The sequence below is a fragment of the Takifugu rubripes genome, chromosome 3 (genome assembly GCF_901000725.2).
Source record: "Takifugu rubripes chromosome 3, fTakRub1.2, whole genome shotgun sequence".
Taxonomy (NCBI): Eukaryota; Metazoa; Chordata; class Actinopteri; order Tetraodontiformes; family Tetraodontidae; genus Takifugu; species Takifugu rubripes.
The window spans coordinates 12173305-12191665 of NC_042287.1; the positions used below are offsets into that span (position 1 = coordinate 12173305).

Genomic DNA, 18361 nt, shown 5'->3' on the forward strand with positions numbered 1-18361 from the left:
TCTTTTGTGAAGCCTTCCCCCAACCCCTGCCTGCACCTGAGATAGTGTTCTTTCAGCTTCAGGCAGCCTTTGCTTTCCATACAAGCCGTGCTCGGATGGCACGGGCGGCACACAGCTGGTAAATTGATAGTGAAGGATAGTAGATGGGCCTTTGAAAGTACCCCGTGCTATTTTTGCGACAGTTTGTCGGATTCTTTTTTTTTCCTTCTTCTTCTTCTTTCTCCCGCAATGTTATTTTTGCCACCGTTTAATTCGATGCGAGCAATTACGACAAGCTCTTCCCAGCAGGGGGGCCACTCTGGGAAGGCAAATTAATGCTCGACTTCAAAAAGTTTTCCTAAAGTGAGTTTACATACCTCGTCTCTTTGTTCAAACGCGAGCTGTCACGCGTGGCCCCACCCGCTACATCCGCGTCTCTCTCGCTCCCCGCCGTTTGTATTTCAGGCTGTCTCCTTTACCTCAGTGACAAACTTTAAAGGACAAAAACAACGCGCCCGTGCTCATGTGTTTATTTTAGGTGCGCTGATTGGCAGTTGACCTGAATTTCACTCTCAGAATGGGCAAATGTGTGGTGGCGATTGTGGGGAGAACATTTGAAAATATAAAATATTTCACTTTTATATGAAGCGGAACGCTCTAGGCTGAATTGATTGGCTCAAAGTGTCCTGTGTGTGTGTGTGTGTGTGTGAGATTTAGCAGCCCCTAATGGTGAGAACGCAGACTGCAACGATTGAGGACCTCAGCTCAGAGCTTTGCTGGGCCCGTTCGCATTACCATAAAAATAAGATTATTTTATCAATTCTGGAGCTATCAGATTATTAATAGTGGCCATGGAATGGAGACGTCGGATTAATGCATGTCACGTCGACGGAGCGATGTTAAGTCGAATGACAACAAAACTGGCGTGGAGCGGTGAGAGGTCGATTCTTCACCAAGTCTCACATCACACATATGTACCTTAAAAGAACTGCAAATGGATGATTACATTACTGACGTGCATTTCTTTGTAACAACTATTTGATTACTCTGACTCAGCAGATGCTGTTGGTCACGTAAACGAGCTCAGTGTTGCAGATATGTAAAGAGCTCTACAATGAGCTATGCATTTAGAAGAGCATCTGCCTGAATAGAAGACAAAACACTGCAATTCTGAGGCGGAGTCAGCTGTTGGAGGTGAGCCGGTGAGAACTAGGTGTAGGAGATATAAGGATGGCTTGAAAAATATTTGAATAAATGTTTGAAAAGGCGAATAAGCAGAAATTCTTCCTGACACGGCGACTCCCTCCTACGACCCTCCATATGAACACACAACACACCCACCGCCTTGTCTTGGCATGTTGTGAACATAAATACTGCTTGCGCATGCACGTGCGCGCGCACACACACACACACTATGCAGGATTTTCACTTCCCTGTGACTCTCTATCCTGAGTGGACCTTTTTGATGAGCGTTCCATGGAATGAATACACATGTAAGTGGCCTAATGATGGCTAAACCCATCCATGGGCAGAGAGGGATGGAGGAAGGGAGGGGGGAGTGGATTTGAGTGTAGGGGGGTTAGGCAAGGGTCATGATTGTCGTGTCGGGCTGAAAGAAAGTCCACGTTGGCGTGAGGAAGCACAGATTTGTGTAAAGCAGCTTCTTTCAGGCCGGGATTGCAGATCCGACTCAGAGAGAGAGACTATGAATTGGAGAGGGGGGGGGGGGGGGGGGGGGGAATCTTGGGCATTACAGACCTACATCCTTAATCCACATGGCCTGACATTCTCCTTTATCCAGTGCCCAGCACTGCCCAGACTGATGGAGTCCTGGCTCTAACCCCCTCACCAACGTTGTATCATGCCAAAGAGCATCTCTTCCTAGACACCCCCCCCCCCAGAAAGAGAGAGAGAGGACGCGAGAGAGAGGAAGAGCACAAGTGCATGCTCTGCTGCAGCGTCGTCTCTCTTCCTCTTAAACTTTTCCCACTTCCTCAAACCCGTAACGATTCCTGCTCACTACTTCTACGCTTGTTTCCATAGAAAGGAGTTCCTCATTTTTACACTCATTGATGCAACAAGGAGTCACACAGAGTTACGGCACCGCCGAATCATCCAAGAAAAGTTACGTGCCTACTTTTTAAACAGGAGCAGACAGAAGTGCTGGAGATGTTAAGAATTCTCCAGATGGCTTTGAGTAAATCCAAATTCCCCCCCAAATTTTCCTGATTCCTTTAGTCCTTAAATATTATTTATTTTTATTTATTTACTTCTTTTAAAGAAAAATCACCAAATTATCTGAAATCTGCAGAGGAGCCAATCACCAGCCCAGGGACTGAGCACGTTTAATTGATTATCTGTGACATTTGGCCTCCAGGGTCTGAGAACCAGCTGATATCCTGCTCATGAGAATTCCACTGCTCCCGTAATTATGACTGAATCTTGATGGTCAGCACTTCCTGCCATCCCTCCCTCTCGCTGGCTCACAATGATTCCACACCTATAAGACAAAGGGAAAAATCCAGCAAATGTTCGTGGAAGACTTCAGGCATCAGTGGAATTACCCCGGATAGTTTAGTGAGAAAATGCGGCCTGACTGCAGCGCATCACAAGACTCTTAGGTGTTTTCCAACTAAAAAAGCGACATACCATAAAGGTCGCTTCTCTTTTTCTATGAAACAGCAGCTACAGGCTGTTTTCTGTCTGTAGCCACAAGAGGGGGTAAGTTACAGCAAACCTCTGGTCCTTCCTGAGCCCTATGGCAACCAGACGCACACACCAGATGCCCCCGAACCACCTTAGGATAATGGAAATTCTCCCCCTTACCCCACAATGCGGAATAACCTTCATTATTATTGAAATATTATTTTTGCAGAAAGGTAAAATAGGGGTGTTATTACTAATTTGGCTGCGTGTGATAAGGGTAGATCAGATGGACACGCTGCGTGTGCGCTCACATTGTCTCATTTCCTGACTCTGCCCGGAGAGAGAGAGACAGAGAGAGAGAGAGGAGATATGGGGACACGGGGAGAGAGAGAGATAGTGAGCGTAGGGGGAGAGCGAGATAGAGAGACACCGACATGCAGAGAGGAGGAGGAGGAGGAGAAGAAGGAGGGGGAGGCTCCTGATACCAAGACACGGAAAAGCAGGGGAGGAAAGGAGAGAAAGAAAAAAGGGGCTGGTGGAGGAGGAAGAGCGGGGAGTGGGAGAAAACAGGGGGAATAACACTTAGAGAGAACGCAGAAGAGAGGAGGACGGCACGGAGCGGTGGACATCCCCTTCTTTCTTCTCCCAGGCTGTCACAGCAGATCGTACACCGAAGGACCGACACCGCGTCCACCCCAGACCCCCATGGGGTAACAGGTATGTCGGACTTCCTTTTATTTCCCGGAGCCCCCTTTCTTGTGCAGGTCCAGCGTCGATCCCCTGCTAACAGGTTTCAGGTTTCATTCAGAAGCGGCAGGGTTTTCAGTGCCTTTGTGCGTGATAAAAATTACTTTTCTGCCTCTAGGAGCCGACTGATAGTTGGTGGGCGCGCAGGTTGGAGACGTGAAACAATACGCAACTCTGCGTGGCGTTATTTTAGTTGGCCGTCTGCGGGGGGAAAGCTGCTGTATGGAGGCCCGTCACTTCTTTCCGTCGCTTTCTCTTAATTCCAGTCCGTCGGCACCACGTTAACCGCCGCATGAGCGCGTTTTGACAGCTGAATACCCGATCGAGTCTGAAAGTCCGCCTACCTGTTCGGTACGTGACAGCCAGCTGTCTGTTGCGCTTGTTCGATCGGGGGAAGCTGTCAGCCGGTGCACTCGCGGCACATTTGGAGCCTAATCGGCGTCTAAGAAGAAATAGAACCCAATTAAGGTCCACTCGTGCGTCGCCGAAGCGCTTTTAACCCTAACCCTAACCAGATGTTGTGCCGTTTGTACTTTTGTGTGTCATTCTGAATGGGTGTTCCTCCACCTGAGCGCGTTACGTAAATGTGACCCTGGCAGGTATCTTTAAGCGACCCTCTGCCTGGGTTCATCCCACTTCCACCATCCCGGTGAAAGGCGTAAAGTTTTTAAACTGCGTGACAACAATCGCAGCGACGTTCACGAAGGTTTCGCGCACCGATGCGGTGCCACACAGACCGCGGGTGAAGGGTCGAGCGGCGTCGGGCTGCCCGAAATAATAGGAAAGGATGGAGGAAGGGGAGGGGGGTTAAAGGGAGGTTATACCCTACCATGCAATAGGGGGATTTTCTCCTCCTGGAAATTTTTTGCTGCGTCAACACCCAACCCTCAAGGACCAGACAGTCTGGGGTTGGGGGTGGAAGGGTGGGGATTTGTTTGCAGATGTTGCTCTCGGGTGATTTGCGTTTGGAGTTGCTGATCATCTCCTGATCCATCGGAGAGTTGAGAAGTGCGACGTCAAGTGTTTCCTCGGGTTTATCTGCGGCTGAGTGCCGGAGGCGCCTCTCTGTGTCTCCGTCTGCCTCCCTCTACCCTCTTAAACCGGTCAGTTCCGTCTTCCTCCATTTTCTGCCATGTGAGAAGGGGAGCAACCCCTCTCTCACGCACGCACGCACGCACGCTGCGTGTGTTTGCGTGCGCGCGCGCGCTCGCAGCCAGGTGAGCCCCCATCGACAGATCGAAAAGGGATTCCCAAACTTTCCAGACCGCATAGCAAATGAAAAGGTCCGTGTTGCATTTAATAATGTCGGAAAGCTTCAAGCCATGTTAATTATTTTTAAAAACCTTTTTCTTAAATGAAACATTTTTACTAAAAAAAACAGACTATATTTATAGAGGTGATGTCACAGAAACATGTAAGCCATATTTAAGGTTGGGCCAGTTTAAAACATCTATACTCCTGGGGTGAGTTTAAAGTCAAATGTGACATTTGTGTGTGTCAACAGGGTTTGTCAAGTGCTACACATGATGGAGCTCATCAGATGTGGGCGGCGGGGGGGGGGGGGGGGGGGGTTCCAAACCTTTAATGGGGGCATAGATCACAACAGGGATTTTTTCTGTGTGTGTGTTGTTGTATATTATTTAGAATGAAACGGTGGGCGTTTCCTTTTTGTGGGTGCTATTAAAACATCTGCATTTCCTTCATCTGTTCATTACCTGAACGATGAACCTTTTGATGAATGACGGACAGCCAGACCTGCCCGAAGCCTCTTAGGTTGCGCCTGCTGCGCATCAGCCCCTTCCATCTAAGCACGCTCCTGTTTGACAGCGACTAACTGGATCTTTGGGATTAACAGACCATCTAGTGAGTTTTTCCAAATTGTCTTAAAGGCCTCGCTGGATTTGTCTGCTTGTTTTGCCCTTCTTACCACAGAGTTAAGGATTGGCGCTTGATATGACAAATCCTCCAAACCCTCTTTTATTCAGTAATTCAATTAGCGTGTAGGCTTGTATGTGGGAGTATGTGCCCACATGGACGTGTGTGTGTGTGTTTGCGTGCGTACCCATCTGTGCACGTTGAGTCTTCATGAGCCGAGGAGAGCTTATCCGTCCTATTGTGACATTAAAACAAATCAGCTGGCCGGCCACACCTCAGCAGCAGGACGGGGACTATTTCCCAGGATGCTTTGTGCCTGTTGCTTTACCTAACCCTACATCGTGTCAGTGGATATTAATGTGTGGTGTGCGCGCGTGTGTGCGTGTCCTCCATCTGTGTGTTCTTTGGGGAAATTCTAAGACAATAGTTGCAAGGATGAGTGAAAGAGCGTAGGCGAAGTGGGCCGAAAGACGAAAACAACGTTCCAAAAGAAGATCCGAATCTCTGTTCCGCTCGTCTTTATCGCTCGCTCGCGAACCATTTAGGGTTGATTAAATGAAAGCGATTTGCTTTTACCTCTAAGGTGGTGGCGGATGCCCCCCCCCCCCCCCCACCCCCCTCCACCCCATCCCCAACCCCGCACTGGCACACGTGTTAATGGGGGAGAAAATGAGATCTATATTTGGCTGGAGTGTAAAAGTGCAGTTGGCCTCCTGTGACACTTGCTTCTTTTGTTTGCGCACTAGCCTGCTGGTATGTAGGTGGTGCTCAAACTCTGCCCTGCATGTTGTGGGCTGAACTGTGTGGTAGCAGGTTAGTCGGCTTCAGCTGCACAGAGACCCTGGGGACGGTGCGCGCAAACCCTCACAACCCGGTGTTTGTGTTCAGGCGCACAGCACCGCAAAAATGTGTGGGAGCCTTACCTCACGGCTCCCGTCAGGGTATCTATTTCCTGTTAGCAACCGTGCGCTTCATTCATGGCTTGATCGCCATGTTTTTTTTGTTGTTGTTTTTGTTTTGGTACGCGTGACACCCCACCCACCCAGGTGTTCTCTTGTTAATGGGAACTCCTACCTGACTAACAGGCCACTTACGCTCGGACGTGAACACCCCGCCCGACATTTCTCTGCAGAGTTTCCCGACGTCTCTGAAACGTCGCGAATTTTATCATTCTCGCATCTGACGGGGTGGTGTTGTGTGCATTAACCTCCTCCGCCGCGCCGCCTCCATCCCCCATCCCCCGATAACTCCCATAGGCTTTTTAGCTTAACTGCCTCTATAGCTCATTGTGCACAGCTGAATACAGGTGTTCCTAATCCTCCCGGGGTTACACGGTGTGGGGGATGTGCATGAGCGAGTCAGTGAGTGTGTGTGTTTGTGGGTGTGTGTGTGTGTGCGTGTGTGTGTAACAGCTGTCTTTCCTATACACCTGACATGCTCACCCTCACCCAACCAACAGAGAGAACAGGTGAGTGTTAGCTCTCCAACGCACACACACACACGCACACACACACACGCACACACACACACTCAAACACACACACTCCTCTCCTAAATGGGTGTTAATATTTTATAGCTGTGTTTGTATAGGTGCACGATAGGATGACAAAGGAAGCAATAGGCTCTGCTGATCTCATTATTTGGAGGGGGGGCTAACTTTAAACCGCCGTCCCTCCATCTCGTTGCTTTTGCTGGTTTAGATGCCGTTTGAACACGTCTTGCAACAAGTGAAGTGCAGCCGTTTGGCGCGTCAGCCAGTGCACACCTGACAGATAATGTGCAAATATCATCCTTTGAATGCAAGCGCAGATGAAGGGAGGGAAATATTCGCTCTTCTAATTACATGTAACCTTTCTGCATTCCGCTAAGATTTCTCTGGAACAGTTTGCGACACCGCCTTTTAGAGAAGTTATAATTATGCAAACTCCCAGTTTACAGTCATTGATTTTTATGAATCATGTTGACAGACTACATAAAGCCTTTCTATTTCTTTGGGATTAACGGAGAAAATGCATTTTGTCGCTTTAAAATGGAGAAAGAAATGATGTCACTGCAGGTGACTCCTGTGGTGACTTTTGCCGCACATGTAAAACTACACCCATTCCACTTTGTATTGACTTTTTTCATTTTTAATTCAGCTTTTATTGGAAGGTTCTAATTCAAAATTAAAACCTTCCAATAAATGCTGAAGCATAAAACCATCACTTTTCCACCCCTTTCCATTTAAAATGAAAGAGGAAGACGGAAGCTCAAACTAGGAAACCTCTAGGAAAGCCAGCTCCGCGCTAATTTGCAGAAATATCGCACATCTTTACATAAGCTATTAAAAACCTAATGGTTTCTGTTCCTTTATTGAATTCTGGGATTTGCAGAACTGTAGAAGCTGTCTCTGTGGCTCTTAGTTGTTGTTTCTTCCGTCAAAGAACTCGTCTTTTATCCACCCAGCGTGAGCATTTGATGAGAAATTGAGCGGCTTTGAGCAAATACATCTTCGGAACGAGCCACCTAGCCTTGGGCTGTGGCTGGTGAGAGATTTCCATATCAAAGCTCAGGTGAGAGACGGGAGAAGTGGCAGGCAGAGAGAGGGCTGAGAAAAAAAAGGGGCCGTGAAGGAGAGAGAATGGGGAAGAAAGGAAGAAGACGGGGAGGCGCGGCAACATCCTCTCTGAAAGAGTTGTAGCTCTTGTTTTTCACTTGTCTCTCTGGCGGCGCAGTTTAGTCGGGGCCTCGGAGCGTCTGTCTCCATCTGAGCGCCGGCATTAAAAAAAAGACCCACAGAAAGAATGGTGGAAGGACACGAATAGATGCTTTTTCTATAACCTTCTGTCGCCCACATGGATCAGAAAATGGTTTCCTCCTTCTCATCCCGACTAACATATGATCCGTGACCTCTGCCAACACTCGGATCCCTGTTTAATATTATTACCGAAGCATAAAACCATCACTTTTTTACCCCCAGGAAATATTTCTATAAGTATGAGAATTGATGGTGACACTTTAATTAATGGATGGAGTTCTCATTTCAGCGTGTGTGTGCGCGCGTGGGTGTGTGTGTGCGTGTGTGTGTCTGCCGAGCGTTATCCAGCTTTTGTAGAGTTTTGTAATCCAGCCGTGGACCCCGGCTAAAGTGCTAAAGTGCTGCTAACAAGGTCTGTTTAACATTCTCTCTCCTGCTCTACATACAATTATTCCACTTCGCTACCATTAACATGTACAGTAGGACTGGGCTTTTAATTGGCCTGATATGACTAATGCCAGATCAACTTGGATTTGCTAATTAGTTTTTGCTTTAAAAGTGCCATCAGGACATGAAATATTCATTGGTGTGAGGTGAAGCGTGGACTGTGGGTGGTATTAGTGGGATATTAGCGATACAGGCCGGCTCCTCCAGTGTGCCGGTGGGGGGAGAGACTGAACTCACGCTGGCCTGTTGTGGTCGGTTATTCATGTTTTGGGTGAGGTGTTAGTTTTTCATCATAATTTTAGACACCCACACGTGCACAAAGGGAGATGTACATGCATTCATCCGGCGCACAAACACACCTCCTCCATTCTCAGCAGCACAAGGCCACCTCTGCCTCTCCACCACCCCCCCCCACACACACACACACCACCACCCCCCTTCTCTCTCAGCCTCTCTTCTTCCCCTCCCCATTATCCCAACTGCTCTTTTCCCCCAGGTCTCACCTCCCTTTTATTTCCTGTCCACCTTTTCTCCATCTCAACACCCGCCACCCCCCCACCCCATCATCTCCTTCACCTGGTGCGTGTGCGCCTAACCCCGTGACGTCCACGTTCGCGAGCTAATTCCTTCCAATCTGATATATTTCTTTGCGTTCCCAAATGTATTCCCATGTCCATTTCCTGTAGCTGTCTTCAGAAATAGGATTGTTAACTTGAAAGACGACCTTGTTTGAGCCTGCCTGGTGGTTCTTTCAATAAAAAAACCTCAGAGATGATGGCGAGGGGGGGTGCGGCACGTGTCTGGATGAATGATTAAGCAGTGGTGTTGTGTCTTCATTGGTAAACAATATCGAAAGAATGCTAATTGCTGAGTTTTCTAGTTCGCCCGATCCAATTTTGGACAAAAAGTGCAAAGACAACCCACAATCTAAATTCTGTTCCCGTTTCATTTATGATTAAACGCCTAACCAAAATAAAAATGCTCATTAAGATACGAATCAAATTACATTTTCAGCGGTTAGCTGCTGTTGTTGTTTTTTGTTTTTTTTTGCTCTGCTTAGTTGAACATTTCTTGGCTTTGCTCGTTCGCTCTTTGTGCTCAGCCTCCATTTCAAGGTAGAGGCGAAGTGACTAAAGTGTTGACCCTCCACAACAAAAGCTTTCTCTGCGGCAAAAGATAATGACGAGTCCAGAGGGGGGGGGGGGGGGAAGAAGTATCAATCAAATTAGACTTTTTAAAGCTTGAGACAAAAGCCCTCCAGTAAATCCCCCAATGACAAAACACTTTCTCTGCTAACTTCCTGTAGAAAGAACAATACTAATCACCCCGGAACTCAATAAAATAAAGATTTAATTTTGGACACTCAGTCAGTTATCTGTACAAAGGCCCGTCGGTTCCTGTTACCCACAGACACGTGTGGATGTTTCAGTGTTTATTTTTAATTTGTCTATTTGTAGTTTTAAAAAAAAATGTATATAACAAACCAGGAAAAAGAATTAGCTCATAATTGTTTGCAGTTTATCAGTTTCCCTGTTGTAATCATCCTCCTCCTCCTCCTCCTCCTCCTCCTCATCATCATCATCATCATCATCATCAGCAACATTCTCTCCTGCTTCATTTAAAACACAAACACACCAACTCCTCCAACAGTCCCTGCTGCTCTTCATTTTGTCTCTCCAGGTTTTCCTCCTCCCTCCCTTCTTTTTCTCCTTCACCTTCTCTTTTCCTCTTTCCCTCCTACTCCCTAATCTCCCACCTCTCCTCCTGCTCCTCCTCCTCCTCCTGCAGTAAGTGGGCCAGGTGCCTCCTGTGGCCTCCCCTACTCCATTTCTCATTTTTACCCTTCCTCTCCTCCCTTTCTCATTCTTACCCTCTCCGTGTTCTCTTTCTCATTTTTATCCTTCCCCCTGACCTCGGCTCGTATTTATACATCCCTTTAATGCAACAGTTGGCACCGATGAACTCCAACATTCTCTGAAATTAATCATTTATTATTCTGCCAAGGTGAGCCTTCAGAATCGGAATAACTTCTACTTTCTTTAGGTTCAAAACGTTGCTAATCAAATATCCTTGTGTATTATTTTCGCGACCCTTATAAATGGGTGATGAAAGTGTTCCGTCGCTGCTGCCAGACATTGTCGCGAGCTTTTCTTTATCAGCCTGCTTCCTTTTATGAAGGTTACGCTAATTCACAGGCAAACAGAAGCGAGGAGGTTCACATCTCTTTTTCAGTGGTGGGGGGTGGGCGGGGGGGACTTCCCATCTAAAGGCTGAACCAAAAACAACAACTCTCAGACCACAGATGCTAAATAATGGAGCGTGTGGTTCGCCCCCTGGTGGCAGGTTGCTTTGTGGGGGGGTAATCATCTCCTCTGTTGTCTTTGTTTTGGGCAGGTTCCTCTCCCACGCACCCATCCCTCTCTGCTGTCCTCTGTCTCACCACCCCCCTCCCCTCCCCCGGGTTGTTGTGGTGTGCGCGCCGATGTGTCACACAGAGGAGGTGGTGGCTGATTTGTGACTTGGACGGACACCTGATACTGTCGCACCATGTGGGAATGTGTAACTTGGTCAAAATTAGCTTTCTTTTTTTCTTTTTGGAGGTGGGCGTCGTCCTGAGCGTGTGTGACGACGAGAGCGGCGTCCCTTTCGTCTCTGCGTCTTATCTCAGGGTGTGTCACTTTTGTCCGGGGGGGGGGAAGCAACCGTCAGAGCGCGTTGTAGTCCACTTTTCTGAGTGAAGAGATGGATGTAGAGGAAAGTTAAGATGGCAGAGGACCGGTGGACAGGACTGGCAGGATCGTGGTGGACAGGTTAGCCCTGGGCACTGAGACCCGTGTGAGACCTGTGAGATTTATTCCAGAAAATAGAAGTAAAATTGAAACTTTTACCACCCTGATGCATCATTGCATCTAATTAGAACTTCCTCTTTTTGCCATTTTGCCATCTGCACGTCTGGCTGAGTTACTGTGAAGTTACAGCTCACCGGTGTGCAGTGTGTTCAGCTATTTTACAATTAAAGATATCCAGGGGAGCTAACGTTTAAAAGCTGCAGTGAGCGATTGCCAATGACGCTGTGGTAAAATATTTTCATGTAAGATTCATGCATGTGCTCTTCTTTTTCTGTCTCCAGCGGATGAGCCTGGACCTGATCAAGGTTTCGCCCTGTTAGAAGGGAGTTTTTCCTGCCACTGTTGATTACATGTGGTTCAGCCTCTGGGTCAAACAACAGATAAATAAATAGTTAATCTCTTTGTCCTTGCTTGTAACCTCATAGATAAATATTGTTGCGACTCATGCCGTCAGTGGCTTTTGCTAGTTTCGGCAACAGTTCTTCTCAAGACGACTGGTTCAGCATCTTAACCGGTCCCTGTCAGAAGGTTCTGAGCAGAAAAGAGCACATCCTCACACGTCTGTGGTGATGCGCCGCGCGCTGTACCAAGCTCTCCAGCCTCAAAGACAGAATCGAGTGTGTTCCGCGTCCAGATCTGTCTGCTAAGCAAACCCCTCCAGCGGGAGAAGAAAAACCCACCCTGGCAGTGCAGCACAGATCAGCGGCCACACCGGCGCTCCGCTTTCTCTCCCTCAACCCCGACTCTACTTTTCTTCCGTATTTCCTCCCTAACGCGCTTCACTTTTCGAATCTCCCCTCTCCCTCCCTCTTTCTTACTCTTCATTGTCTCTTCTCCGACTCCAAAACATCTCTCTATATTTAGATGCTCTCCACTCCCCTCCACCTCTCTCCCTTTATCATCTCGGCTTTTTCTTCCCGGTACTTTTAAAGGACAGTTGAGCAAAGCCTGCTCGGAGATTCATCAATGTTGCCACGTTGGTGCTTTTTGATCAGCGTGATGAGTGACAACAACGCCTCGGGCTCCTGTACAAGTGTGTTTTTATCAACACTTTATCTATATGTAAATCACCGTGCTATGCTGTTCTCCTGCCGGCTGCGGGAACATTAGGAAGTTATTACTGTATGTTGCATATTTCTAGTTAATATAGCACAATTACACGTTTTTCTTGTTTGCTCTAAAGTGTTTGTGAATTAGATTAGCTGGGAGTGAAATCTCTTTTAATATTTGCTCAGGGGGAGATGGAGGGTGTGCCTGTTGTCCTTGTGAGTACACACTTAAGCTGTAGATCCCCCCCCCCCCCCCCCCCCCCCCCCCCCCACTTCTGTCTTTGCATGAGCTCTTCATAAGCCGTAGCCCAGCGTGGATTTGAGAAAGATGCCTCTGTTTGCCGTCTGACAGAGTGACAGTCACACCAAGTTACCCTCACACACACAAACACACTCTCTGGACACCCGCCTCGGCACCAGATAGCGACTAGCAAACAGCAGTGAGTCATTCACTTGTGCATTCAGCCGCACGCTTTTATAACAAACGGCGTTTCGGGCTTCAGGTGTTCGCTCTCAGAATGTTCATTTTTCATCATATATGTCTGCGACTCCAGCTGCAGTTACAGGCAGCTACAGCGGCGTCTACGCGAGTCGCCCCAGGCCGCCGAATCCTGTATCAGGATCCCTGCTAGGATCCGTGGAAGTGTCCGGATGGCCACACACACGCACCCAGACGGACATTGGGGTGGGTGTTTAAATGTTAGGCTTGAGTCACTCCATGTCCTCGCATTGTCATATTTCCTTGAGTCATTAAAAACAGAACTCAGGTCTGCTGAATGTTGTGACAGGAAAGAGAGAAGAGGTGTTAAATCAACCGTGGAGGACTTTTTGTGTCCCGTATCAGAAAGGGGAGCTTTCAGAAGGTCACATGGTCTCCATTTTCTTCTCATGGACACCCCCCTGTTTGGACTTTATTTTACAACGCATAGAAACAGTATTTGTATAACTGTTTAGAACAAATATGATTCATCTGTGAGCGGTAATGAGCCTCACACAACACATCAGAGTTCCCAGACGTCCACAGCTCGGCCTCCCCCGAGACGTCACACCTTGCCCCCTGCAAATGATTTCAGCGGAGGAGTCTCCGAAGCATTGCTGCGCTCTTGAGGTGTTAGGTGACCTCACTGTGGTCATGTGACCCCAGGCACCGGGAAATCCTGACTTATCAAACTCGAACCTTATTTAAGATGTCTTTACTGTATGACTGGATGAAGTGGGCTGATACGATACTGAACATGCACATGATTATCTTGTGATTGTACAGCGATAACGGAGCGGCACAGCAGAGCCGTGCAGCTGAGGCTCACATTTGCAAATGTAGGACTAAACCTGACCGAATCAGAGAAAGGAAAACACCTATGGGGTCCCTTTATACCTCATGACAAATGCCTCATGACTCTTCGGGAATTTAAAAATGGGAACCTGACTTCATGGTGGTTTCACTTTTGATGGACATCTCCTGAGTCAGATGATCGGGACAGCACCTCGGACAGCGCCTCGGTTTGCAGAGGTGGGCGACCAACACCACCAAATGAAACAAAGGGCTCATTGTGAGACTTTTCCTCTCCTCTCCTCTCCTCTCCTCTCCTCTCCTCTCCTCTCCTCTCCTCTCCTCTCCTGCCTTTCGTGTCCTCCCTTCCTTTTCTCCTCCCATCCTTCACTTCGCTCCCCCTGCCGTCGCCTTTCTCCGGCGTCGTTATCTGGCTGTCCTCCTCGTCCACCCACCTCTCCAGCCCTCCCCCTCCTCTCGTTTTGGGTCCTCCAACAGTGGTAATGAGATGTTTCATTATTTGCATTTCACAGCTTTTAATAGAGAGAGAATTTAGGCTAAGCCCCGGGTCGTCAGTCAGGGAGTTACCATGGGAGACATGGCAGGCTTAGGGGCCTAGAAAAGATAGATAGCCCTGAAAGTACTCCCAAATAGTGCAGAGGAAGAATACGGTTAGAATGATATGGCAGTTCTCACCCCTCTATGGATGCTTGGTGTATCATTTGGGGGGAAAGTTGACGGCCACTTTATTTCTGGGATGATCCCAGTCAGTCTTTACTCCTGCTCGATTTCCATACAGTCGCTCGGGACTTTAGATCCTGGTGAAGGTGCGAGGACAGAAGATTTGATCTCTCTGACTGGCATTAAGCAGCCACGGCCTGAGAGAGGCATGGCGAGCCAGCGCGGGCTTTACGGCAGGGCGCAGGTATGGTATTGTTTTTGGATGGTGTCCGAGAGTGACGGTGGAGACAGTTGTCTGAGGGATGGAGCAAGTTGCACTAAGTCCTTCTAAGCCTCGTGGATCCTCTTTGGTTCCTCTCCACATGACATGGCTATCCCGCTTTGAGTCAATCTCTTCCTCCACCTTGGCCTGCTGGACGCCGGCCAAAGAAGCAGAGAGCCGAGGGGGCGCAGGAGCCGGAGTTAGAGGCATAATGTGGTATGATTAGAGTTGGTGGGGAAGGTGGACAGATGGAAGGTTTGTGATAAAAGAAATGAGGAAAATGGCAACGCGGAGCCGTGCAGAGCGATATATAAATGTAACGTAATGATGAGATCGCCGGATTAAAAGGCAGATAAAGCAGTCACGAATGACACTTTTAAAGGGTTTGTATTAATATTTGTAACTGCAGCTTTTTTTTTTAAAAAAAATCCGTTTGTGTCCAGCAAATCTTTCATATGCATGTTATTTTCATCCGTGCCTACCCTGTTGATGGGCTGCCACCCTGGCTTGTCCCGGAAGGCTGCCAGCTCCGTCGGATTGGGGATTAACCCCAGGATAATGGCCTTGATGCCCAGTTGAGTGGAAGCAAAGCTGTTTAAAAAATATTGGCTGCCTGAATCACTCTCCCCGCTCTTCCTGTCTCCTCCTCTTTCTATCTTCTGTCTCTATCTTTTTAAGCTGTGCTCTCTTTTTTCAGCTCTCTTCATCCATCACTTTCTTTTTTTTCCCTTCTCCTCCAGTGCTCTGCAACATGCAACCTCTCTCCCGGTTCAGAATGACCTTTTCCAGGCCTCTTGTTTGCAGATTAGGGAAATTGCGCCCTCATTTTTTTATATTGTTTTCCAAATGATGTAGAAAATATTAAATCTAACACTTTTTAGATGTGGAAGAATTGATATCCTTAATCTCCATTGTTGTCATTTTAAGTCCCCCTTTGTATGCTTTAGTTCCCCCTGAACCATCATTATATTGGTGCAGTCCACTTACAGGCGGGCAGATTATTTCTTGCAGCACCTTTTTAATTTTTCATAGATATTAGCACATGTCAGAGAGATAATGTCTTTTTCATGAGGCCAACATCGTTTATTCTACTTTGTTTTGAAACCTTTACATAATATACAGAATAAATCATTCCACGCCCAGCCCCCATTTTTGTCCATTTTCTGGTGCAAAATGCTTGTTATCACACAGCGATGCTGGCCATTACAGGGAAAAAAGTGAGAAAAAGCTGCTAAAATTTTGTAACTGAGGGATGAAGCTGGGATAGTTGACAACATGGATGGAGGATCTTGGCTATTGAATCCAGTCTTAATATCACACATCACACGCATTCCTCCTCACATCCATTCACTTCCTTGAAAGAGCCAAGACCAAAATAATTATTTACTCCTAACAGGCGATTCTATAAAGTAGAAATTGACCAGAAATGATGAATTCATTACTGCTCTGATGAGTTTAACAAGTGTGATGTCTGTGCTGAAGCGATATTAGGGTAAATTCAATTGCTTATACAGCAAAAGCTGTGATCTTTTAACATTCATTCATATTTGTTTCCATTAGCTGTCTTTTTGTCCTCCTCTACCTGCTTTGCCTGCCATTTGAAACCTATCCTGTTACTATTGCTGACAGAATGTTGCAACCATATATATTTATTACACCTTTTAAGGTAAGCTTGTTAGCTAAAAGCAGGAATTGTCACAATTTTGAGGTGTGTGTCTCTGTATTGAATTTATTATATATTTTGTGCGACAAGCTCTCTGAACTCTGTGTTCAATCAGTGTGACAAGCTCGTCCGGCCAAAGTCATTTCATCAAATAATGAGGCCAACTGCTACATTTGTTGAGCCGAGGGCCGCAATTTGAAAGCAGTGTGATTAGCTGAGGGTGGCAATTTTGCAGGCAGCACACTCCAAACGATAATTTTCCCTGACCGACTGGAATCCCTTAATTCAAAATAAATATAACTGCAAGTGTAGGAAACTGCTTTGGGTCCACACACACACACACACACACACACACACACACACACACACACACACACACACACACACACACACACACACACAAACACAGACTCTGTAGCTAACAAGTGTGTATTCTAACGAAGCAATAATGTGCCTCCAGTAAGTGACGACTTCATCGACTGGGATATCTGAGCAAAATACCAAACACTGCCACAGTGCCCTCGATCCACAAGGACCTTGCGCCGTGTCCCCCACAGTCCTGGACAGCCAAGGAGGCGGAGAATTGGCTCGGAGGGACAGGCTGGATTAAAAGAAACAGAGGAAGGAGAGCCCCATTCTCTCCCTCCATCAAACGTCTCATCCCTTTACTCGTCTGGCTGAGGCCTAAAGTGACTTTGCTGTGATGTGACCAGGACAAACCGGCTGTGATGCCGTGACGGCTGTGCTAAGCATGGAAACGCGCGCTTTAGTCTTTGAATGTATGTGTTTGTGTATGTGTTATGTGTGTGTGTATGTGTTGTGTGTGTGTTTGTGTGTGTTGGTGTGCCCTCATTATTCATTTGCCCTCAGAAGGGTGACGGGGAGCTCTGGTGACGTGCTTTACAAAAAGTATCGACTCGGACCCCAAATAAATGCCCACAAACTGTCAGCCTCTCCCTCGCTGACTTTTTCCTTGATTTTTTTTTTTTGTAGTGCAATTTAATACAGGAATGAAAAGCCTTTTTTTTCTTCCTTTACTGCTCTGTGACATCCTGAAAGCTTTAGTTTCTGTAGCCTTGGTGAAGCTGCTAATGCTTTGGATGAGACACTAAAGTCTCTTTCCTTTCATTTGATTCTCTGACAGGTTAATTTAATCTCACTCCCATCTTGTCTCAAGTGTATATTTGGAAAAAAATGTGTTCTAAAAATCAAGGCTGTACTTATGCAGTCAAAAAACATGGATTTTCTTGTTTTTTTTGTCCTGTTGGTGGGAAAGACAAAGTAGCTGGAGAGGGTTTGGTGTGTGCTCATCGCAGGGAAAAGCACTGGGATTAAGTCTTCTGGAAAAGGGGGTCTTTGACTGGAGGGAATTGGACATGCTGAAATTAAACAAGCCAATTAGCCAAGCAAAGAGTTAGGAGGTCAAAACGTGCTCTATTAAAGTTCTTCGCTGCCTAACTACTGACTCGGTTTGTCTGTCGAGGCAGTAAATCTGATTAGACTGCTCCCCACTCTTTGACCTCCGCTGATTTTCGCTGAATTCAAGACACCGTTACGCACGTCTTTGGGTGCCATAACAGTCTGAATTCGTACCACGGGGACGTAAAGTCAAGCTTGTTTACTTGATAACTAAGAATCCTGGCCTCATTTGCGAGAGCATCTTTTGTGCGTTTTCCTGCGCAGTCTGGACTATAAATGCATCTTTTCACGCGTGTTCTCGGGCTGTTTGTACATGTTTGGCTCCTGAAAGATAAGTCAAAACATGTCAGGCTTCTCGTTTGGCTCCATATCGTCGCCGCGTCACACTTGGCCACAAGTACTTTTTTCTCTACATTTTGAAACATCAGTTTTAAATGTTTCCAAGTGGAATGTAATCTGTTTTACAGCGCGTCCCGAACGTGGGCTGTACACTAAACACTCTCAATTACTATTTTATTAGTAGCTGGTGAAAACTTCATCCATTTTTAAAATGTAATAGGTTTGGGGTTTTTTTTTTTTCTATCTTTCATGCTGGATTTTTAGAAAAGATGTAAATGAAGAGCCGCACGGCCCTGACCTGGCCTCGGCGGTGGCGGTCAACTGTTGATGGGGCCCTCTTTCTCTGGTTGCAACGTTAATAGATACAGTACAAGTTTGAAATGAGGCTGACCAGTGTT

At 47.0% G+C, this 18361-nt stretch overlaps 1 protein-coding gene across 5 annotated transcripts in view; it reads left to right on the forward strand.

The window, feature by feature from the left end:
* Positions 1-2590: 2590 nt before the first annotated feature.
* The window catches only part of zbtb46 (zinc finger and BTB domain containing 46), a 53182-nt gene continuing 37411 nt past the window's right edge, over positions 2591-18361 (forward strand). Inside the window, exon 1 of one of the 5 annotated variants that reach the window (XM_029833167.1) lies at positions 2591-3342. The gene's annotated coding sequence lies outside the window, so the exon portion shown is untranslated. Of the gene's footprint in view, positions 3343-4329; positions 4476-18361 lie in introns of those variants that run through there. The other 4 variants (XR_003887753.1, XM_029833169.1, XM_011602498.2 and 1 more) reach the window with 4 other exon arrangements.